This window comes from Caretta caretta, chromosome 20 (genome assembly GCF_965140235.1).
Source record: "Caretta caretta isolate rCarCar2 chromosome 20, rCarCar1.hap1, whole genome shotgun sequence".
In the NCBI taxonomy this organism is placed as follows: Eukaryota; Metazoa; Chordata; order Testudines; family Cheloniidae; genus Caretta; species Caretta caretta.
Genome location: NC_134225.1, coordinates 8,025,425 through 8,046,596, shown reverse-complemented (window position 1 = coordinate 8,046,596; position 21,172 = coordinate 8,025,425).

Genomic DNA, 21,172 nt, shown 5'->3' with positions numbered 1-21,172 from the left:
TTTTTCAATCGTAATTCAAGTTCTTTCCAATTTTGAAAATATTCCAAATGTTCTGTACTTCTTTTATGTGAAGAGAGAATTGAAGATATGTTTTTCCAGTCCTTCGAACCATTTTCAGTAAGTGATGTACCAGTTGCTTGATTTCTAAACAACTTGCAGCAAAAGCAAGTGAAAATCCTTTGACACTGAATATTGTAACCAGTTTCAATGAATTCCTTCCCCATTAATGAGTTTCCTCTTGTAATGCTGAGCAGAGAATTTTCTTTTATTTCTATCCTTAGGGAAGGAAAATTCATGAACTTGTTTGGGTCCGTGTTCCACGAGAATTTGTCTCACACTGTCATCACTTCTGGGCCATGAAGCTGGGTCCCCATACTGTAACTTGTTTGTAACTTCCTCATCCTTTCTTCCTTCTACTTCACTCACTTCAATTTCTGCATGTGTCTCTGAAGATGAATACATTTTTTCCACTTCCATATCAGTCTGATGCTGTGAGCTGCCTTCATCTAGAAGCAAGTTTCCATCATCTTGAGTTTCCCAGCTGCTTTTTTGTGGATGTGAGCTACCCTCATCTCAAAGTAATATACCTTCATCTTAAAAAGAAAAGGAGTACTTGTGGTACCTTAGAGACTAACCAATTTATTTGAGCATAAGCTTTTGTGAGCTACAGCTCACTTCATTGGATGTAGCTCACGAAAGCTCATGCTCAAATAAATTGGTTAGTCTCTAAGGTGCCACAAGTACTCCTTTTCTTTTTGCGAATACAGACTAACACGGCTGTTACTCTGATACCTTCATCTTGATATTCCATACTGCTTCCATTCGGTTGTGAGCTAACCTCCTCTCCAAGTAAAATTCCCTCATCTGGATGCTTTGAACTGCTTCCATCTTTATTTGGCTTAAAGAGAAGATATTTCAGGAAGGATCCCTGCTGAAATTGATTGAAATTGAAAGGATCTCTGCTGTTTTGCTTGGTCCTTTTCCCTCTCAGCCTTTGGTTTACAATACTCAGCTCCTGAGGGTTTTCTTTTTCCTTTTTCTGCCATGGAGCATTTGAATGCTCCCGACTGCAAGCATTATAGCGTTAAGGATGGCTGACACCCCCACACATGGTTGACCATTTAACCACATTGCAACCATCCCAACATGTCTTTTCACTGGTTCAATGATTAGTAACATAAATTCATTTACCTGTTAAAACAGTTAGTTACAGCGTTTACACAGAAACAAAATGATCTTTATCAACGTTATAACCCGACACCGGTTGTTTGGAAAGTAATCCCCTTCCTCAGGGTTAGCCGCTTGGAGTGTGACGTCATCACTTTCGTAGTCTATTAAGCGTTAATGCTGTTACTTTTCTTTTATGGATCTTATTTATCACATGTGAACCAGTTTTAACAAAGAAAAGTTCATAATTATACAGCCCGATAATAACGCTGAGGTTTAATAACGCTTAAAGATACTCACATTTTGGATTTATAATGCTGAAAGACGTTATTCTTTATTCTTCGGCACCAAGAAACACAATTTTCCATAGTATTCACTCAATTCTTAACCATCTTCCTGCAACATGTGTTAAAATGACCATTTGATATGTATTAACTCGCGAGATCTCCGCTCTACATGAATTTCCAGCTATGCGACCTTGATGTATATTTGAGTTAGGTGTCACTAGCATTGCAGCTCTTGCGGCTGGCAGAAGTGTTTCATTGTGGCTGAGTTATTGCTTATCAAAATTGCGGAGTGGGTCATCTTGACCCTACGTCACAAATTGAAAAAAAAATTCGCTAAAATATTTATTTTTGCATTAAATAAAAGATTTGACATATTAATAAATTATCAGAATTGTAGAGAAATGAATTATAATTCATATTCCCTCCATACACGCACGAGAATTGAAATAATGACATCTTCATTATTTTATTTGTATTTTTTTCCTTTTTTTCTTTTTAAATTTGATTTTTCCCCCTCAAATTTGGCACTCCATTTAACTTGGCACACTAGGTGACCGCCTAGTTCGCCTATATGGACAGGCTGCCCTGGGACAGGGTCAACCCCCTATTGTGGGCCCCCTCCCCATGGATGGCGTGGAACCTGCTAGGACAGGCCTCTGCCCCTGCACTCCAAGCGTCATGTTCCTGTATCAGATGTAGACTGGTGACAGAGCTCGCTTACACGTGCCTGATGTGTTCCTCATAAGATCCTTTATTGCTCTGCCAGATGGCTAGTTTTACATAAGGTTACATTGCAACTCCCCCTTTAAGTTCTACATTCCTGCCATTTACAAAGTTTACACTATCACGCTATCTTTGAAGTTCAGCCTGTGTTGGTCTGTTACATGTTTCTGAATCGTACTGGTTTTCTAAATACATGACCTGAATGCGTAACAACTTGGTCATCTGGTTGTCCATTTGTTGCAATAACTGGCTGTGATCAGTATGGAATCCTTGAGTTCTTCTTCTGCATCTGCCCTCTGTAGAGTTTTCTCTGTTGATTGTTCTTTCTGAGGAACAAACTGTAGATGTTGACCCTTTCTGTTGAACTCTCCACTGTCGGTCTCACTCACATATGATCTGGGCACTGAACTCCTTTTCTTTACAACAGTTGGAATTGGGTATCTTTTTTCTCCATCCAATTTGACATGAACATAGTCACCAGGTTCTAGGCCCAACATTTCTGTAACGGATTGATGTCTGTTGTAAAAGTGTTTGTAGGCTCTTTTAGCCTTTTTATCTGATTTGGCTACTCTCTTCATGTCTGGCCACTTTGGTGATTGGTTCTTTTCCAAAGTTGAAACAGATATTCAGAGTTGTCTTCCCATCAGGAGCTGTGCTAGACTATATCCAGTAGCTGGTATTGGTGTTGATCTGTAACTCAGAATTGAGAGGAATGGATCTTCCTGCAGTAGGATTTTCTTGGCTACAATCATATTGTGTTTTGCAATTACTTAGATTGTGCTGCAGTGAATTGTGGTCTGTTGTCCATCACTAGTTGTTCTGGAACGACAAAATGAGTAAAAGTGCACTTCATTTTCTCAATAACACTATGATATTTATATATTTCAAGTACATTATTTCATATACCTGTAAAAATAGTCTATGACAACCTGATAACAAAGTCCCCTGAATCTGCATAAATCTGTAGCTAGTCTCTTCCAGTGTCTGTCTGGTACAGGTGTTATTAAAGGTTCTTTGTGTTGTGTTGGTCTGTTAGTTCTGCAGTGTTCACAGGCAGATACTTTATTCTTTATGTCCTTGCTGATGTCTGATCACCACAGTGTCTGGTTGGCCTGTTCACAGCATTTAGTTAATCCTTGATGACATGAGTCCATTTGACTCGCTTAATTCTCCACAAACTAGGAAGTAGAGTCTTGTCACTTTCCAACCGCTCCTAATGTAACACAGAACTTCCTGAAGTTGCTTGTCTGTTGAGGTTGCTTTGTGTAGCTGGAGTAGCCTCTCTTTTCTGACACTGGTCTGTAATGCATCCACAACATCTCCTTGTCTCAAGGGATTTATTATAAAGACTTTTAACACTCGAGTGTCTGCTTAAAGTTTCTAAGCTAGTTCCAGGTTTGTCAGGTTGCTCTTGGTTTTGGTATCTTGCCAGCTCAGACAGCGCTGCCCTCCGTATAGCTGTGGCTAGGGTTAAAGCTCTCTTCAACTGTAGCCGCTATGAAAGATTTTTATCTATTAACCCAATAGCCTCTGATATTTTCATGTTTTGCATTCCCACAATCAAAGTTTTGCAATGTATGCAGAGTTCTTACAAACCATTGAACATTTTCCCCTGGTCCTTGAATTCTTTGGTGGAAACATGCAATTTAATAAATCACATTTCTCCGAGGTATCTACGGTGTCAGTAGTGTTTCAATGGGCTCTCCCCTGACATCTAGTGGTGAGCTGTGGAAAAGGACTTCAGGAGCTGATCTTGTTTGCATGGACACACCCACGCTGCCTAGGTGCTCAGCATGATGGGATTGCTTGCCCAAATGATCATAGAATCATAGAATATCAGGGTTGGAAGAGACCTCAGGAGGTCATCTAGTCCAACCCCCGGCTCAAAGCAGGACCAACACCAACTAAATCATCCCAGCCAGGGCTTTGTCAAGCTGGGCCTTAAAAACCTCTAAGGATGGAGTTTCCACCACCTTCCCAGGTAACCCATTCCAGTGCTTCACCACCCTTCTAGTGAAATAATGTTTCCTAATATCTAACCTAGACCTCCTCCACTGCAACTTGAGACCTTTGCTTCTTGTTCTGTCATCTGCCACCACTGAGAACAGCCGAGCTCCATCTTCTTTGGAACCCCTCTTCAGGTAGTTGAAAGCTGCTATCAAATCCCCCCTCACTCTTCTCTTCTGCAGACTAAACAACCCCTGTTCCCTCAGCCTCTCCTTGTAAGTCATGTGACCCAACCCCCTGGTCATTTTCGTTGCCCTCTGCTGGACTCTCTCCAATTTGTCCACATCCCTTCTGTAGTGGGGGGCCCAAAACTGGATGCAATACTCCAGCTGTGGCCTCACCAGTGCTGAATAGAGGGGAATAATCACTTCCCTCGATCTGCTGGCAGTGCTCCTACTAATACAGCCCAATATGCCGTTAGCCTTCTTGGCAACAAGGGCACACTGTTGACTCATATCCAGCTTCTCATCCACTGTAATTCCCAGGTCCTTTTCTGCAGAACTGCTGCTTAGCCAGTCGGTCCCCAGCCTGTAGCAGTGCATGGGATTCTTCCTTCCTAAGTGCAGGACTCTGTTGAACCTCATCAGATTTATTTTGGCCCAATCCTCCAATTTGCCAAGGTCACTCTGGACCCTATCCCTACCCTCGAGCTTATCTACCTCTCCCCACTGCTTAGTGTCACCTGCGAACTTGCTGAGGCTGCAATTCATCCCATCCTCCAGATCATTAATGAAGATATTGAACAAAACTGGTCCCAAGACCGACTCCTTGACATTCAGCCTTGACAAAGCCAGTTAGGTTTTTTGGCCCCATTGCTTCCCTTGGGAGGCTGTTCCAGAACTTCACTCCTCTGATGACCTAGGGTAGCCACTCACGCAATCCCAGAATTCCAGACATTTTGATACTTCCAGAAAGGGCATGGGCCTGCCCCAGTTGGTGTGACTCCGCCCCCGCTGACATGACCTTGGACACATGGGGCTTCTGAGGTCATGCCACCCAGGGGATGCCCTTTTGAAGAATGCACCTCTCTACCCCCACTGTTGTGACCTTACGTGTGAGGAGCAGCATGCTCTTCAAAAGGGCCATCCTGTCCCCTCCTGATACTGGACAAAACCATGCCCAGTTTTTTCTGGGGACCAGATGGGGACAACCGCTAGAAAAGCAGGACTGTCCGATTTAAAACCGGACAAGTGTCTGCCTAGTGCAGACCCCACTCTCTGCTCATTCTGGCTTTGGGTAGCAATGTTGATGATTGGGATATTGGTGTTGGCATCTGTCTTCTGTGGGACACAGGGCAGGGTGTCTACACTTGGGGCAGTTCGAAGGTTTCCTCCTCACCCATGGGGAATGATGAGAGGTTTGATTTTAAGAAACTTGGAGGATAAGATTTAGCTTTGCATAGTCAGAAGTCACGGATCGAGCCCAGACCTCATCGATCCCTGCCTCCATCATTGTGACTGTGTGTCTGTGGCACTGCTGTGACATGGGTGCTGGGCCGGCTGCCCCACTGCCCCCTCTGGTTTCTCGCAGTGCACTAGCTTAGGTGCCAGGCCTTGGGCCTCTGCCTCTCCGGGAGTGGGATCCTGTGAGTCTCCCTATCACGGACTCACAGGTCGTGCCCGCTCTTGGCCCCGGGGGGAACCCCCTTCAGTGTGACAGCCCTTCTTGGGGGTCCACCCTCTCTCTCAGAGGTTAAGCCCCTCCACCTCCTGGAACTGCACCTCTCTGAGCCTTAGCACACCTGTCTCTCGTTGTGGGCCCCCTCAGGGAGTCCACTCGCTCTGGACCCCCAGGGCCTCCACTCCCAGAGGGAATAACGCAACCTTGTTCTCTAGACCAGAGCAACTCTCAGCCAGCGTAAAATAGGAGGGTTTATTGAGCGTCTGAACACAGCATAGGAAACTATCAGGGCCCTCAGGTCTGGCCTCCCTCAGCACAGCACATCCAACTCTCCCCTGCATTCAGGTGGGCTCTGCCTGCTCTCTCTCTCCAGTCCCAAGCCCCCCTGCTTCCCATCTGGACATCTGATATCACCTCCCCCAAGTCCCGCCTCTGTCCATTGTCTTCTATCCTGGTAAACAGGGTCACCCCCACTGTCCTCCCACTGGCCAGACCGGCTGTAACTCCTGATCTGGGCCTCCTGGTCACCAGGTCATCAGGTCATCAGTCACTGGGGTATCCATTCTCCAGGCCATTGACCATCGTCTGCAGTTCTGTTCCTGATCCTCTGTGACAACAAACTCCCTCTCCCATCACCTTGTTAAACCTGTAACACCCAGGGAAACTGAGTCCCACCCCCTCTGCATGCAAACCATTGGAAAAAACAAGGAAAAATGAAGTAAATCCCCCACTTTGTCACATCTCTCCCCCCTTTGAGTCTGAACTGAGCGGGGTCACTTAGCCGGTGACCTGGGGAACTTCAGGGCCCCCGCCCCATGATAAAGCAGTTTTTTAAGGGCCCACACCATGGCCAGGCATTCCTTCTCTATGGCCACATAGTGTCTCTCCCCCTTAGTATCAGTTTGCAACAGCTCTGCACCCAGCCCCGTGTCTGAGGCATCAGTGAACACCCGGAAGGGTTTGTTAAAATCCAGGTTTACCAGCACCGGGCTTTGAATAAGTGCCCCCTTCAGTGCACAGAGGGCCCTCTGGCACTTCTTGGGCCAGACCACCTTGTCTGGCTTTCCCTTCCTACAGAGCACCGTGAGGGGAGCTGCCAGGGAGCTAAAGTGGGGCACAAACCTCCGGTAGTACCCTGCCATCCCAATGAAATCCTGGACCTGCTTCTTAGTCTGAGGAGCGGGCCAGTCCTTGACTGCCACCAATTTGACCGGCTCCAGCTTCAGGTGGCCGCTCCTCACCTTGTGGCCCAGGTATGACACCTCTGCCATCCCCACTTTGCACTTTCCAGCTTTTATGGTTAGTCCTGCATCCTGGAGGTGACCCAGCACCCTCCTCACCTGGGACACATGTTCTTCCCAGGTCTGGCTAAAGACACAGATATCATAAATATATGCTAGAGCAAAGTCCTCCATCCCCCTCAGTAACTGGCCCACCAGGTGCTGGAAGGTGGCAGGTGTCCCCTTGAGGCCAAAAGGCAGGACCAGGAACTTGAAGAGCCCTTTTGGGGTGGTGAAGGCAGACTTCACCCTGGCCTCTGGGTCCAAAGGCACCTGCCAGTAGCCTTTGGTAAGATCCATGGTAGTGAGGTATCGGGCACCCCCCAACTTGTCTAGGATCTCATCGGTCCTAGGCATGGGGTACCCATCGGACATGGTGATGGCATTGAGCTTCCGATAGTCCACACAGAACTGGATCGACCCGTCCTTCTTGGGGACCAGCACCACGGGACAGACTCAGGGGCTGGAGGACGGCTGGATCACCCCTAAAGCCAACATGTCTCCAACCTCTCTCTCCAGGTCCTGGGCTGTTTTTCCAGTTACCCTGAATGGGGAACACCTGATGGAAGGGTTGTGAGCCCAGGCCGGTTGGAGAACAGCTGCTGGAATGAATGCAGGACCTCTCTGATCTCTGCCTGCTGGGCAGGGGTTAGCTGGTCTGAGAGGGGAATTGATTCCAGCGAGGGGTCAGCCCCAGCCTCAGGGAGGAGACCCACCAGGGGATCCTCTCCCTTCTCCTCCCACTGTCCACACACAGCCAGCACCAACTTCTCCCTGTCCCAGTATGGCTTCATCATGTTGACATGGTGCACCCAGTGGCGGTGTGCCCGGATGGACAGTTCCACTACATATTTCACCTCATTTACCTGTCTGATGACCTTGAAGGGGCCGTCCCAGGCAGCTTGCAGCTTCTTCTTCCTCACGGGAATGAGAAGCATCCCCTGGTCCCTGGTAGCACAGGAGCAGGCATGTGCTGAGTGGTCATACCAGATCTTTTGCTTCCTCTTTGCCCTGGCTAGGTTTCCCCTGGCCAAGCCGATGAGCTCCACGAGCTTCTCCCGGAAGGTCAGTACATACCCCATTGGGGGAGGCCTTCCCCTCCCACTCGTCCCTCATCAAGTCGAGGGGCACCATTAGCACTTTGGTAGGCAGGTGATCGTGCACCCCAACCTCTTTGGGTCCCTTCTTAGCCCCCCATTTCAGGTGTATCCTCGCTACAGGCACCTTGATGGGGGGCCCAAACACTCCCCTCAGGGTCATATAATTATCCTATTTATATGCATGTATCATTTTGGTATCTGAAGTTAGGAATATTGACTATGCATCTGTTACAAATGTGTAATGCAAATGTGCCCACTAGGCAGAAGGCAATCAGTCTAGATGTCTTGATGGAAAGAGCCATTAGGGAAAACAATAGGTCTTAGAAGATGCTAATCACCCACTGAGAAGTCTTTCTGGGGATGCTGCAAAGAGTCTCTGAGTTATGGCTGCAGGGTCATGTGACCAAGTCACCTGGTACTGGACTCCCTGATAATACTAGTATTTTTCCACTAATCAGGGCTGGGAACTATACTGGGAGACAAAGGATTCCTGCCATATGCAAAAACTATTTAAGACAGGGGAGTGACATCATCGTGGCTGGTTCTTCATTGACTCCCTGCCCAAGAAAGAGGACAGCTGGAAACATCTGACAAAAAGATTGGACAAGGAGAGAAGGACTGAGCCCAGGCTAGAAGGTTGTCTATTCTGTGAATGGAATATCTGAAGTTTTAAGCTGCAAGCAAGTCTCTGCAATCTGCCTAAAACATCATTTAGGGTTAGAATTTGCTGTGTGTAACCAATTTCTTTAGTGTATTAAGCTTAGATTGCATTTTGTTTTATTTTCTGGGTAATCTGCTTTGATCTGTTTGCTATCCCTTATAATCACTTAAAATCTATCTTTGGTAGTTAATAAACTTGTGTTTATTTTGTCTAAAACCCAGTGTGTGGAATTCATAACTGGGGGCAAAAAGCTATTGCATATCTTCCTCCACATTGAGGGAGGGGGTGAATTTCATTAGCTTATGCTGAACAATTCTCTGTGCAGCGCAAGACAGCATAATTTTGGGTTTACCCTCTGTAGTGGGGTGGTTACCCTACTCCTGGGATAAAAGGAGTGAGAGCAGCTGAGGGAGAATGGCTGAGTAGTGGGTCACAGGTGTGGCCAACTCAATGGCACAGCTGGCTCTGATAAGAGGGCTGTGAGTGGGACTCCAGCCTTGGAGTGAGAAGGAGCTAGCTGTCTGGGAGAGATAGGGTACCTTCGACAGAGCAGTGCTGGTGAAGACGCAGGCTGAGTAGGGGAGCTCGGCCTGGCTACCTCCTAGGCTGAGGCCTGGCAGGAAGGCCTAAGGAGGGAAATAGACTTCTAGGATGGAGGATGGCACAACTGATCAAGAGAGCTTTAAACCAGGAATTCAGGGGAGACGGTTGGGAGATGTCCAGGTAATCTCCATGCCAGTTATTCTCTTTGAGAGGGAAGAAAACGAAGTAAGAAAGGATACAGCTGTGGGTAGGAGAATGGACATAAGGTGGAAGGGCAGTGTACATACCAGTCTAATAGGTAATATTGGTGGTAAAATGTCTGTGCCCAATTGGGTAAAGAATGTGAGCGAAGCCAAACGGCAAAAATTAAGATGTTTGTAGACTAATGCGAGGATCCTAGGTAATAAAATGGAGGAACTAGAGCTACAGGTGCAGGAAGTGAAACCAGATATTATAGGGATAACAGAAACATGGTGGAATAGCAGTCATGACTGGAGTACAGGTATTGAAGGGTATGTGCTGTTTAGGAAAGACAGAAATAAAGGCAAAGGTGGTGGAGTAGCACTGTATATCAATGATGAGGTAGACTGTAAAGAAATAAGAAGTGATGGAATGGATAAGACTGAGTCTGTCTGGGCAAAAATCACATTGGGGAAGAAAGCTACTAGGGCCTCCCCTGGGATAGTGCTTGGGGTGAGCTATAGACCGCCGGGATCCAATTTGGATATGGATAGAGACCTCTTTAATGTTTTTCAGGAAGTAAATACTAATGGGAATTGTGTGATCATGGGAGACTTTAACTTCCCAGATATAGACTGGAAGACGAGTGCTTGTAATAATAATAGGGCTCAGATTTTCCTAGATGTGATAGCTGATGGATTCCTTTACAAAGTAGTTGCTAAACCGACAAGAGGGGATGCCATTTTAGATTTGGTTTTGGTGAGCAGTGAGGACCTCATCAAAGAAATGGTTGTAGGGGACAACCTTGGTTTGAGCGATCATGAGCTAATTCAGTTCAAACTAAACAGAAGAATAAACAAAAATAGATCTCTGACTAGGGGTTTTGATTTCAAAAAGGCTAACTTTAAAAAATTAAGGAAATTAGTTAGGGAAGTGGATTGGACTGAAGAACTTATGGATCTAAAGGTGGAGGAGGCCTGGGATTACTTTCAAGTCAAAGTTGCAGAAACTATCAGAAGCCTGCATCCCAAGAAAGGGGAAAAGATTCATAGGCAGGAGTTGTAGACCAAGCTGGATGAGCAAGCATCTCAGAGAGGTTATTAAGAAAAAGCAGAAAGCCTACAAGGAGTGGAAGATGGGAGGGATTAGCAAGGAAAGCTACCTTACTGAGGTCAGAACATGTAGGGATAAAGTGAGAAAGGCCAAAAGTCAAGTAGAGTTGGACCTTGCAAAGGGAATTAAAAGCAATAGTAAAAGGTTCTATAGCCATATAAATAAGAAGAAAACAAAGAAAGAAGAAGTGGGACTGCTAAACACTGAGGATGGAGCGGAGGTCAAGGATAATCTAGGCATGGCCCAATATCTAAACACATACTTTGCCTCAGGCTTTAACGAGGCTAATGAGGAGCTTAGGGATAATGGTAGGGTGACAAATGGGAATGAGGATATGGAGGTTGTACCTATTGGGTTCCGGGAAGTGGGTGGGCAAGAGCCCACCCACTGCTTAAGGACCCCTCCCCCAGCCTAAGGAGAGGATCTACAGGACCTGGAAACCAAATAATTCCAGGGGACAACTAATGAAATAATAAGGATGGGAGTGTGGTCAAAGGGTCAAAAGAAGAGAGCCTGATGGGGACACCCCGGACAGCACCCACTGCTCCTCAAAGGCGTCAAGAAAGGCAGTGGCCGCCGCGCACAGGAACTCTGCCTGGATATGTGAATGGATACAGGATCGGAAACAGACCCCACAGTCACAGGAATCTCCATTGGCCAACCTCCTTTCCCTGGTTTTATAGATGGCCGTTTTAGCCGGGGCCAGGAGGAGGTTGACCAGGCGGTCCCGTGACTTTGTGGGGCCACGGATAGGGAGTGCATAGAGAAGGAGGTGAGGGGAAAAGTGCAGCCAGAAACATAACAGAATATTTGAGAGGAGCCAGAATAGGGGCTGCAACCTGGCGCACTCCAAGTAAATGTGTGCCAGAGTCTCCCTCACGCCACAGAAGGGACAGGTGTCCGGGATAGGGGTAAAACGCGCCAAATACACGCCCGTGCTCACGGCCCCTTGAAGGAGCCGCCAGCTGATATCCCCAGCGGGTCTCAGGACCAGGGTGGAATAGAGGCTGGCCCACCGGGGCTCCTCACCCTGTAAAGGTGGCAGGAGGTCCCGCCACTTTGTGTCGGGGCAGGACGCGAGGGTGAGCAAGTTAAGAGTGTGGAGCACAAGCATGTCTAGGTGTTTCCTTGGTGCGGTCTGGAAATGAACCAGCTGCAAGTCGTGCAGCCGGCTCACGGAGAAGGGGTGGGGGGACCTGTTAGGTCCACGGGGCAGAGGCCCGATTAAAAAGGTCCAGAGGCCTGGGGTAGTGGGTGGGCGGGGCATGCCCTCGAGCAGGACCCGGTCAAGGTAAACCTGAGCAGCAGGCAGCAGAGCGGCCCTCACCTCCTGAGCAAGCGTCAGGGGATCCAGCCGGTCTCCACGGTCGTAATCCAGGAGGTCTCCGACCCTTGTGACTTCTGCCAGAACCAACCTCTGGCGCACCGAGGGGGACTCCGCCACCTGCACATGGAGCTGGGGATTGTGTAGCAGGGGCTCCGCGAGGAGATCTGCCCCCTCGGTGGCCGCCACGGACCTGGTCACTGAGAACAGTTTCCAGGTCAAGAGGAGGTCCTGGTAGAAGACCGGCAGCCCAGAGAGGTCTCACTGAAGACCTCTTGGATCAACATAAAGGAGCTGCAGGTCATAGTGGAGCCCTCGGAGGCGGCACAGGAAGGCGTGCACCAGTACGTTCCACGCCGGACTACCTGCACCATAAAGGAGCTTCTGCAGGGCCTGGAGGTGGAAGACATGGACCTGAGTGCGTAGGTACTTTATACCCTGCTCTCCCTCCCCCAGGGGCAGATGGAGGTGTCTTCGGCGGCTGGATCCGTACGGGTCTCCTGCAGAAAAACCACAGAGTACGCCCCCTCCCAAAGGAAGGAGAGCACCTGGCACCTGCAGAGACCCATCCTACAGCCCCCGGTGTTCAGTGTTGCAAAGGTGATGGGTGCCATGAGGAGGGATGGGGGGGGGATCCTTGCAGGCAGGGACGCTCACGGCCCCCAATGGGACACAAAGCAAACCGTGACCTACCTCGAAGGTGAGCAAGGAGTCACGGAAGCCGCAGGTCTGATGGTAAGCTGCGGCGCCCTGCTTCCCGGTCCTCTTACCCTCCCCCATGAGGGCCCTCATGGCCTGGAGGACTTGATGAAAATCCCCCCATTGCTGCAGAGCGAGCTGCACCTTATTGCAGGAGCCACAGATGTCTTCTAGAAACTCCCGCAGCTCCTCTCGCAGCCGATGGGGGGGTGGGGTCACTGGCCCCCGGTCGTCCTCGGTGGGGCCCCTGGCACAGCCCCATGGCCCACCGAGACAGGCAGCCAAGGGGCGGACCCTTGACGTTGCGCCCGATGGGCTGGCGTCACGCAGCCTGCCTCAGACCCCGGCTCAATGGGGAGCGGCGAAGGGAAGATAGCAGCCCCTAATGGGTCGGGACGGGGAAACATAAAGGCCGCTCCCTGGGGGGTCACCCTCCGGGAAAGGGAAGGGGATGGCCCCAGGGGCGCAATGGCATTGTGGGAGGCGGAGAGGATAGGGACAGGGTCAAAAGTAGGGGCAGGGCAGGGGTCAGGAGTAGGGTCGGGGAGAGGGGCAGAGGCAGGATCCTGGGCCCCAGTAACAGGGCCGCCGGGAAGTGATTCCCCTCGGTCTGGCTCAGGGATCTGAGGGATGGGGAGGGGGTCCCCAGTGATGCCGGGCTCAGGCTCAACGGCAGATGTGACAACCATGGCATCAGGAGGTGGGCAATTTTCAGTGGGGCCCCCGCCCGGAAAGGAAGTTGGTTGCCCCACGCCAACGGGGGATACCCCTGGTGACTTGGGTCCCAGCTGCGAGGCACTGGCCGTCGCCTCAACTGGCTTGGCGGCCATCAGCAGAGTGCCACCTGCGGCCGGGCAGGTCGAAGAGTCCAGGGGACCCTCGGAGGCGGGAGCAGAAGCAGTGGTCATGGGGAGGGGGCACAGGGAAGGGGGGGCCAGGGTGAGGTAGCTCAGGTCGAGGCCCGCTGGCAGAGGGTCATCCTCCCCCTGGGTGACCGGGGTCAGACCCAGGGCTTTGATCGCCTCATAGATGGAGGGGAGATCACCTCCCACCACCCCGGGGCTCTCCCCGCCAGTGCCCGGAGCGACACCCGCTTCGGGGCTCGCGGGGGCTTCGGATGTTAAGGGGGCGGGAGGGGCTCTATCGGAGGCCTCCGTGGGGAGGGACCCCGACGGAGGGGCGCTGTTCCCCTTCGTGCTGCCACGTCTTCCCCGGCCGGCACCAGTGGATGGAACGTGGCCATGGGCAGGGCGGAAGGCTCGGCAGCGGTGCCCCCCTTCCTGCTTTTCCAGGGGGCCTCCGCATTGGATGGCAGGCGCGGACCTCGAGCCTTCCGCTTGCCCCGCTTTCCCTGTACAAGGGTCCAGCCCTCCATGGCATTGTCTGCGGGCTGAGTAACAGGGGTTGGATCTGGGGGCAGGGAGGATGACTCGGGGACTCGGGAAGGCAACGGGGGGGCAGCACGAAGGGAGGCAGATTCCCCCTGGGGCGGGCCCTCTCCCACGCCCGGCGATGCCCCCACCGCACCCTGCTCTGCGGGCCCCGCCAGCGTGCAGGCAGCCGCACTGCTCCCGCTCGTCTGGGCGCACTGGGGGGAAGTACCTCTTGGGCCCGAGCGGGAGCAGAGATGGGCTGAGAAGGAGGAGGGGCGACTCCGGGTGCTGGGCAGCCAAGGGCGCTGGCGATGACGGGGCCGGCACCCCACCCCATCCTCCGGACGTGCCCCATTGCCCGGCAGAGGTAGCACTGGGCCTCCTCCATGGAATAATGCACCTGGTAATGGGCCCCCTGGTAGGGGACCAGAAAAGACCCCTTGAGCGCCTCTCCGTCCCGCGCTGCCGGCGGCACTTGTATCTGCACTTGCCGGGGGAACGAAAGGATGTGACGGAGGGCGGGGTCTTTACCGCCCAGTGGGAGAGGGCTGATAATGGAGATGGGTTTCCCCAGGGTAGAGAGGGCGGGTAACAGGGCAGCACTGGGGAGGAAAGGCGGGACGGACGTCAGGACCAGGCGGGCACCCAGTCCTCCAGCGGCTCCAGGGGGACGAACACGCCCCCCACCACCAGGCCCTTCTCCATCGCCACCTGGGCGGCGACCTCTGAGGCAAGGAAGAAGACGATGACCTTGCCATACATTCTGGAGGAAGCCACAATGGCCGTGGGCCCCACCACCCTTGCCAACGCCCGCACGTAGGTCTCCATGTGGGGCGAGGCGGGCACCAGGATGCAACGGATGCTGTGCTTCCTGGTCAAGGTGGGGAAGGGGCCCTGGCCACTAGGGATGGTAACAGCAGCGGTGACTGGGAGAGATGATGTAGTAGGTGGCGGGGGGGCTGCCGCCACCTGGGCATGTGCTTTGGAGTCTGGTGGGGGGGTGCCCATGGTGCTGGTGGAGGGAACAGAGGGGAGGGACGCCACGGCCGATGGCAGGGCTGCGGCAGTGAGGGCAGCCCCTGCCATAGAGGGCCTTGTCTTTTTAGCGGGGCTCTTTCCTTTCCTTTTGCCCCGGCCCTTCCCGCTGGCTGGGGGAGCTCCCCTAGAATCGGAGGGGGTGAGACGTGGCAGCAGCGGAGGTCACCCCGGTGCCCGCCGCTGCCGGTGCCCCAGCGGGGGCAATAGCCGGTGGTTCGGCAGCGGCGGTTGAAGTAGAGGCTAGGAGGGGCATCAGGAGGGCAGGCGGAGGAGAGGGGCAGGGTCCGCCCCAGGGATCCCACCTGTCATTTCTCCCGCCATGATGAGCTGTGAGGGAGGGGAAGGAGGGGAAAAACTCTGGAGAAAGGGGTGAGAGGGGAAGCAGGTCAACTGCTCCTCCCCGCTAGGCTGCAGGCAGGGGAGGAGGGTGCCAAAATGGGGGGGGGGGGAAGATATGGGGGCTATCAAGGACTTGGGCGGGGGGGGGGGTGTCAGTCACCGACATAGGATGGAAGTCCGGCTCCTCTAGCTGCACTAGGAGAGGGGAAAAAGAAAAGGAGGACTTGTGGCACCTTAGAGACTAACCAATTTATTTGAGCATAAGCTTTCATGAGCTACAGCTCACTTCATCGGATGCATTCAGTGGAAAATACAGTGGGGAGATTTATATACATAGAGAACATGAAACAATGGGTGTTACAATACACACTGTAACAAGAGAGTGATCACTGCCATTTCCAACAGTGGACAAGAACGTCTGAGGAACAGTGGGGGCTGGAGGGGGGGGAGAAAACATGGGGAAATAGTTTTACTTTGTGTTTTTCCACTGAATGCATCTGATGAAGTGAGCTATAGCTCACGAAAGCTTATGCTCAAATAAATTTGTTAGTCTCTAAGGTGCCACAAGTACTCCCTTTCTTTTTACTTTGTCTAATGACCCATCCACTCCCAGTCTCTATTCAAGCCTAAGTTAATTGTATCCAGTTTGCAAATTAATTCCAATTCAGCAGTCTCTCGTTGGAGTCTGTTTTTGAAGTTTTTGTTGTTGAAGAATTGCAACTTTTAGATCTGTAATCTTGTGACCAAAGAGATTGAAGTGTTCTCCAACTGGTTTTTGAATGTTATAATTCTTGATATCTGATTTGTGTTCATTTATTCTTTTACGTAGAGACTGTCCAGTTTGACCAATGTACATGGCAGAGGGGCATTGCTGGCACATATCACATTGGTAGATGTGCAGGTGAACGAGCCTCTGATAGTGTGGCTGATGTGATTAGGCCCTATGATGGTGTCCCCTGAATAGATATGTGGACACAGTTGGCAACGGGCTTTGTTGCAGGGGTTGGTTCCTGGGTTAGTGGTTCTGTTGTGTGGTGTGTGGTTGCTGGTGAGTATTTGCTTCAGGTTGGGGGGCTGTCTGTAAGCAAGGACTGGCCTGTCTCCCAAGATCTGTGAGAGTGATGGGTCGTCCTTCAGGATAGGCTGCAGATCCTTGATGATGCGTTGGAGAGGTTTTAGTTGGAGGCTGAAGGTGATGGCTAGTGGCGTTCTGTTATTTTATTTGTTGGGCCTGTCCTGTAGTAGGTGACTTCTGGGTACTCTTCTGGCTCTGTAAATCTGTTTCTTCACTTCCCCAGGTGGGTATTGTAGTTGTAAGAATGCTTGATAGAGATCTTGTAGGTGTTTGTCTCTGTCTGAGGGGTTGGAGTAAATGCGGTTGTATCGTAGAGCTTGGCTGTAGACAATGGATCGTGTGGTGTGGTCTGGATGAAAGCTGGAGGCATGTAGGTAGGAATAGCGGTCAGTAGGTTTCTGGTATAGGGTGGTGTTTATGTGACCATCCTTTATTAGCACCATAGTGTCCAGGAAGTGGATCTCTTGTGTGGACTGGTCCAGGCTGAGGTTGTTGTTAGGATGGAAACTGTTGAAATCCTGGTGGAATTCCTCAAGGGCTTCTTTTCCACGGGTCCAGATGATGAAGATGTCATCAATGTAGCGCAAGTAGAGTAGGGGCATTAGGGGACGAGAGCTGAGGAAGCGTTGTTCTAAGTCAGCCATAAAAATGTTGGCATAGTGTGGGGCCATGCGGGTACCCATAGCAGTGCCGTTGATTTGAAGGTATACATTGCCTCCAAATGTGAAATAGTTATGGGTGAGGACAAAGTCACAAAGTTCAGCCACCAGGTTTGCCGTGACATTATCGGGGATAGTGTTCTTGACGGCTTGTAGTCCATCTTTGTGTGGAATGTTGGTGTAGAGGGCTTCTACATCCATAGTGGCCAGGCTGGTGTTTTCAGGAAGATCACCGATGGATTGTAGTTTCCTCAGGAAGTCAGTGGTGTCTCGAAGATAGCTGGGAGTGCTGGTAGCGTAGGGCCTGAGGAGGGAGTCTACATAGCCAAACAATCCTGCTGTCAGGTTGTCGATGCCTGAGATGATGGGGCGTCCCGGATTTCCAGGTTTATGGATCTTGGGTAGCAGATAGAATACCCCAGGTCGGGGTTCCAGGGGTGTGTCTGTGTGGATTTGTTCTTGTGCTTTTTCAGGGAGTTTCTTGAGCAAATGCTGTAGTTTCTTTTGGTAACCCTCAGTGGGATCAGAGGGTAATGGCTTGTGGAAAGTGGTGTTGGAGAGCTGCCTAGCAGCCTCTTGTTCATATTCCGACCTATTCATGATGACGACAGCACCTCCTTTGTCAGCCTTTTTGATTATGATGTCAGAGTTGTTTCTGAGGCTGTGGCTGGCATTGATCATAGAAATCTCAGATGTTGTGACTTTTCGGGACCTCCATGACTTCTCCTGCGGCTGGTGTGGCAGGCTCGGGGCCCGCCTAAGCAGCTTGGGTGGCCCCCTGGGCCAGCCGCACTGGCCACTACTGAGGCAGTCTCAGTCCACTGCCGCGCGCCCCCCCCCCCAGCAGCAGGAGGAGTTTGGGTTTAGGAGGGGGCTCAGGGATGGGGAATGGGGCACGGGAGGGGATGAAGGCTCTGGAAGGTGCTTACTTTGGGGAGGGGGGGGACTCCCTGGAAGCGGCAACATCTCTGAGCTCCTAGGTGGAGGCGTGGCCTGGCCAATGGGAGCTGCAGACATGGCGCTCGCGGTGGAGGCAGTGCACAGAGCCGCCTGGCCACGACTCCACCTTGGATCTGAGGGAGGGGAATGTCTCCGCTTTCAGGGAAGCGTGGCACAAGATAGGGAGCCTGCCAGCCCCACCAACTGTCCTGACTCAGCACCACTGGGAGTCCTGGGCCATGCGGTGCTGCCCACCCCCCCACCCCCCCAGCAGCAGCGGGGATCCCGGGCCACCCCCCCCATCATCTACATCACCCCCTGGGCCATCCCCCCAGCGCCCATGTTGGCCCCAGGCTGCCCCCTCCCAAGATTTAGACAGGGGTATAGAGCAGAAGTTGTGAATTTTTCTTTATTGCCCATGACCTGTCCATGACTTTTACTAACAATAGCCATGACTAAAACGTAGCCTTGATGATAAATTGGAGGGTTCAGAGAAGAGCCATGAGAATAATTAAAGGATTAGAAAACATGCCTTATAGTGATAGAGCTCAACCTATATGGCTTAACAAAGAGAAGGTTAAGGGGTGACTTGATCACAGTCTATAAGTACCTAAGTGGGGAACAAATATTTAATAATGGTCACTTCAGTCTTGCAGAGAAATGCATAATATGGCCCAATGGCTGGAAATTAAAACTAGACAAATTCAGACTGGAAATAAGATGTAAATTTTTAACCAGGAGGGTAATTAACCAGTGGAACAGTTTACTAAGGATTGTGGTGGATTCTCCATTACTGGCAATTTTAAAATCAAGATTGGATGGTTTTCTAAAAGCTCTGCTCTAGGAATTAATTTGGGGATGTTCTCTGGCCTGTGTTACACAGGATGTCAGGCTGGATGATCACAATGGTCCCTGCTGGCGTTGGACTCTCCGAATGTATGACCCAGATGGGAATGCTGACTTTGTGACTCTAGGGGTGTGTTAACTCGAGTGACCCCTGCCCCACCCAATTACATCCCTGGGATGAGCCAATCATGAGGGAGAGGGGCCATGCTGCAGACCATCCAGTTGCCATAACACCTGGCAGCTGCGCTGCTGCCACACGTATTGTGCAGACATCTGGGAGCACATCTCATGGGTCCTACTGCCGCAGTAAGCAGAGTCGCTCTGTGAACACTGCGGGAGAGCTCGGCTCTCCTTTCTGGCCCCCCCGCCCACCAGTGGTGTTAGCTCAGCAAATGAATTCAGGCAAATGAATTGGGTCTGGTGCGGCATACTCCAGATTTCAGTGCGCAGCCTTTCTTCCAACCAGTGGTGAGGCATGGATCCAACACAGAACAGGACCTGTGTCAAACACTGTCCTTAGTGCAGAGGTCCGTTGAGAGAAATTTGGGGCTCCAGTACATCATCTTTGCTGTGGCGCCTCTCTCCCATTTCTCCCCAGGTACAGACATTTTGGAGGGTCCCTGAACTCGAGTTCCCAGTACAATTGTCCCCCTCCCTTGTCAGCCCTTTCAGGTAACTCTCATTTTGGCTAGAAGAGGCTGGTGCAGGCCACAGGAGGTGGTGGGGCACATGTTGGCAGCAGCCTGTTGCTGTGAGAAAGCCGTACGTGCTTTGCTAAGGAGCGTGCACTCACCTCGTACAGAGCCGGAGCAGCGGTGGCAGCTGGGGCATCAATAGGTGATGAACCCCCATGCTGGCCAGTGGTTCTGGACGCTGGTCAGAGAGACTGTGGGGAGGGCTCATCCTATGTCAGGAAGCTCACCAGGTCCAGGCGCCCTTCAGCTACAGAGAATACCTCCTTCTCTGCATGGACAGTTATTTCTGCTCTTTAGAGTGATGACCCTTGAGGCAGCAGTACGGTTTGCTGTCCTGATCTCACTGGAGCAAGGCAGGCAGTATCTGGGTCAATCCCTCCCTATCAAAAACAGGCAGGGGTCTGGATCCTGAAATTCCAAAATTAGTGGGATTTTTGCAAAGATCTGGCATCAGGTCAGCAGGGTGAACAGGTGAAATATGGTAGGACTAGTGCCCGCTAGTGGCTCACACACTCATGGAGTTGGGAACATTAGACGTACACAACACTAGAGAGGCCGTTACTGAATAGTGCACCCAGTTCTGGAGTCCCCATCACAACATGGGATTTGAAATGGGGGAAAGGGCTCTAGGAAAATGCACCAGAAAAATCTGAGGTCAGGAAAACTGCCTGTACAGTGAGATTAATGGAGCTCAGTCTGTTTAGTTGCTCGAAGAGAACGTTAAGGATGACTGAATCAAGATCTAGAAGTACCTATGTGAGGAAAAAGTCTCTGATTTTAGAGGGTCTTTAATCAGGCATAATGAGATCCAATGGCTGGAAGCTGAAATGAGTCATTCAAACTGGCAATAAACTTGGGCCTGACTGGGGGATGCTCTTCAGGAACAGGGCTCCGTGGGGTACTGGGGCCTGGCCAGGGAGTGCCCTGCAGGAACAGGGCTCCTTTGGGCACTAGGGCCTGTCTGGGGGATGGATGCTCTGCAGGAATGTGGCTCTGTGGGCAGATTGCATTGGAGGGAGAGTTGGTGACCTGGGGTGGTGGGGGAAAGATTTATTTCATTATAGTTTAAAACACTTTGGTGTGGGTTTGTTTTTGCCAACTTCTATTTACTTCAAAGAAAATTCGGCGCTTGGGAGCAGAACTCTCCTCGGGAAAGATCCCCCTTCCCCCTGCAATGGCAGGCTGAGGGAGCCTGCAGCTTGGAGCCCTCCAAGGAGCTCGCTAGTGCCCAGAGGGCTGGGTGTCCTGTGTATGGCTGAGTTAAAACAAGCAGAAAAGAGTAAAAAAATAACCCCCAACAACAACCAAAAGCAGCCCCCTATGTGGCAGAGATCCCCAGAACCCCCACCTCTATATTCGAGAGCCCCCCACTCCCTCTGTGCTCCAGTACCCACACCTGCATTGCACAGCCCCCATCCCCTTCAGCGCTCCCCAGAGCCTCCATCTCTGTATTCCAGAGCCCCCACCTCATATTCCAGAGCCCCCACCCCGTCTATGCTCCCCG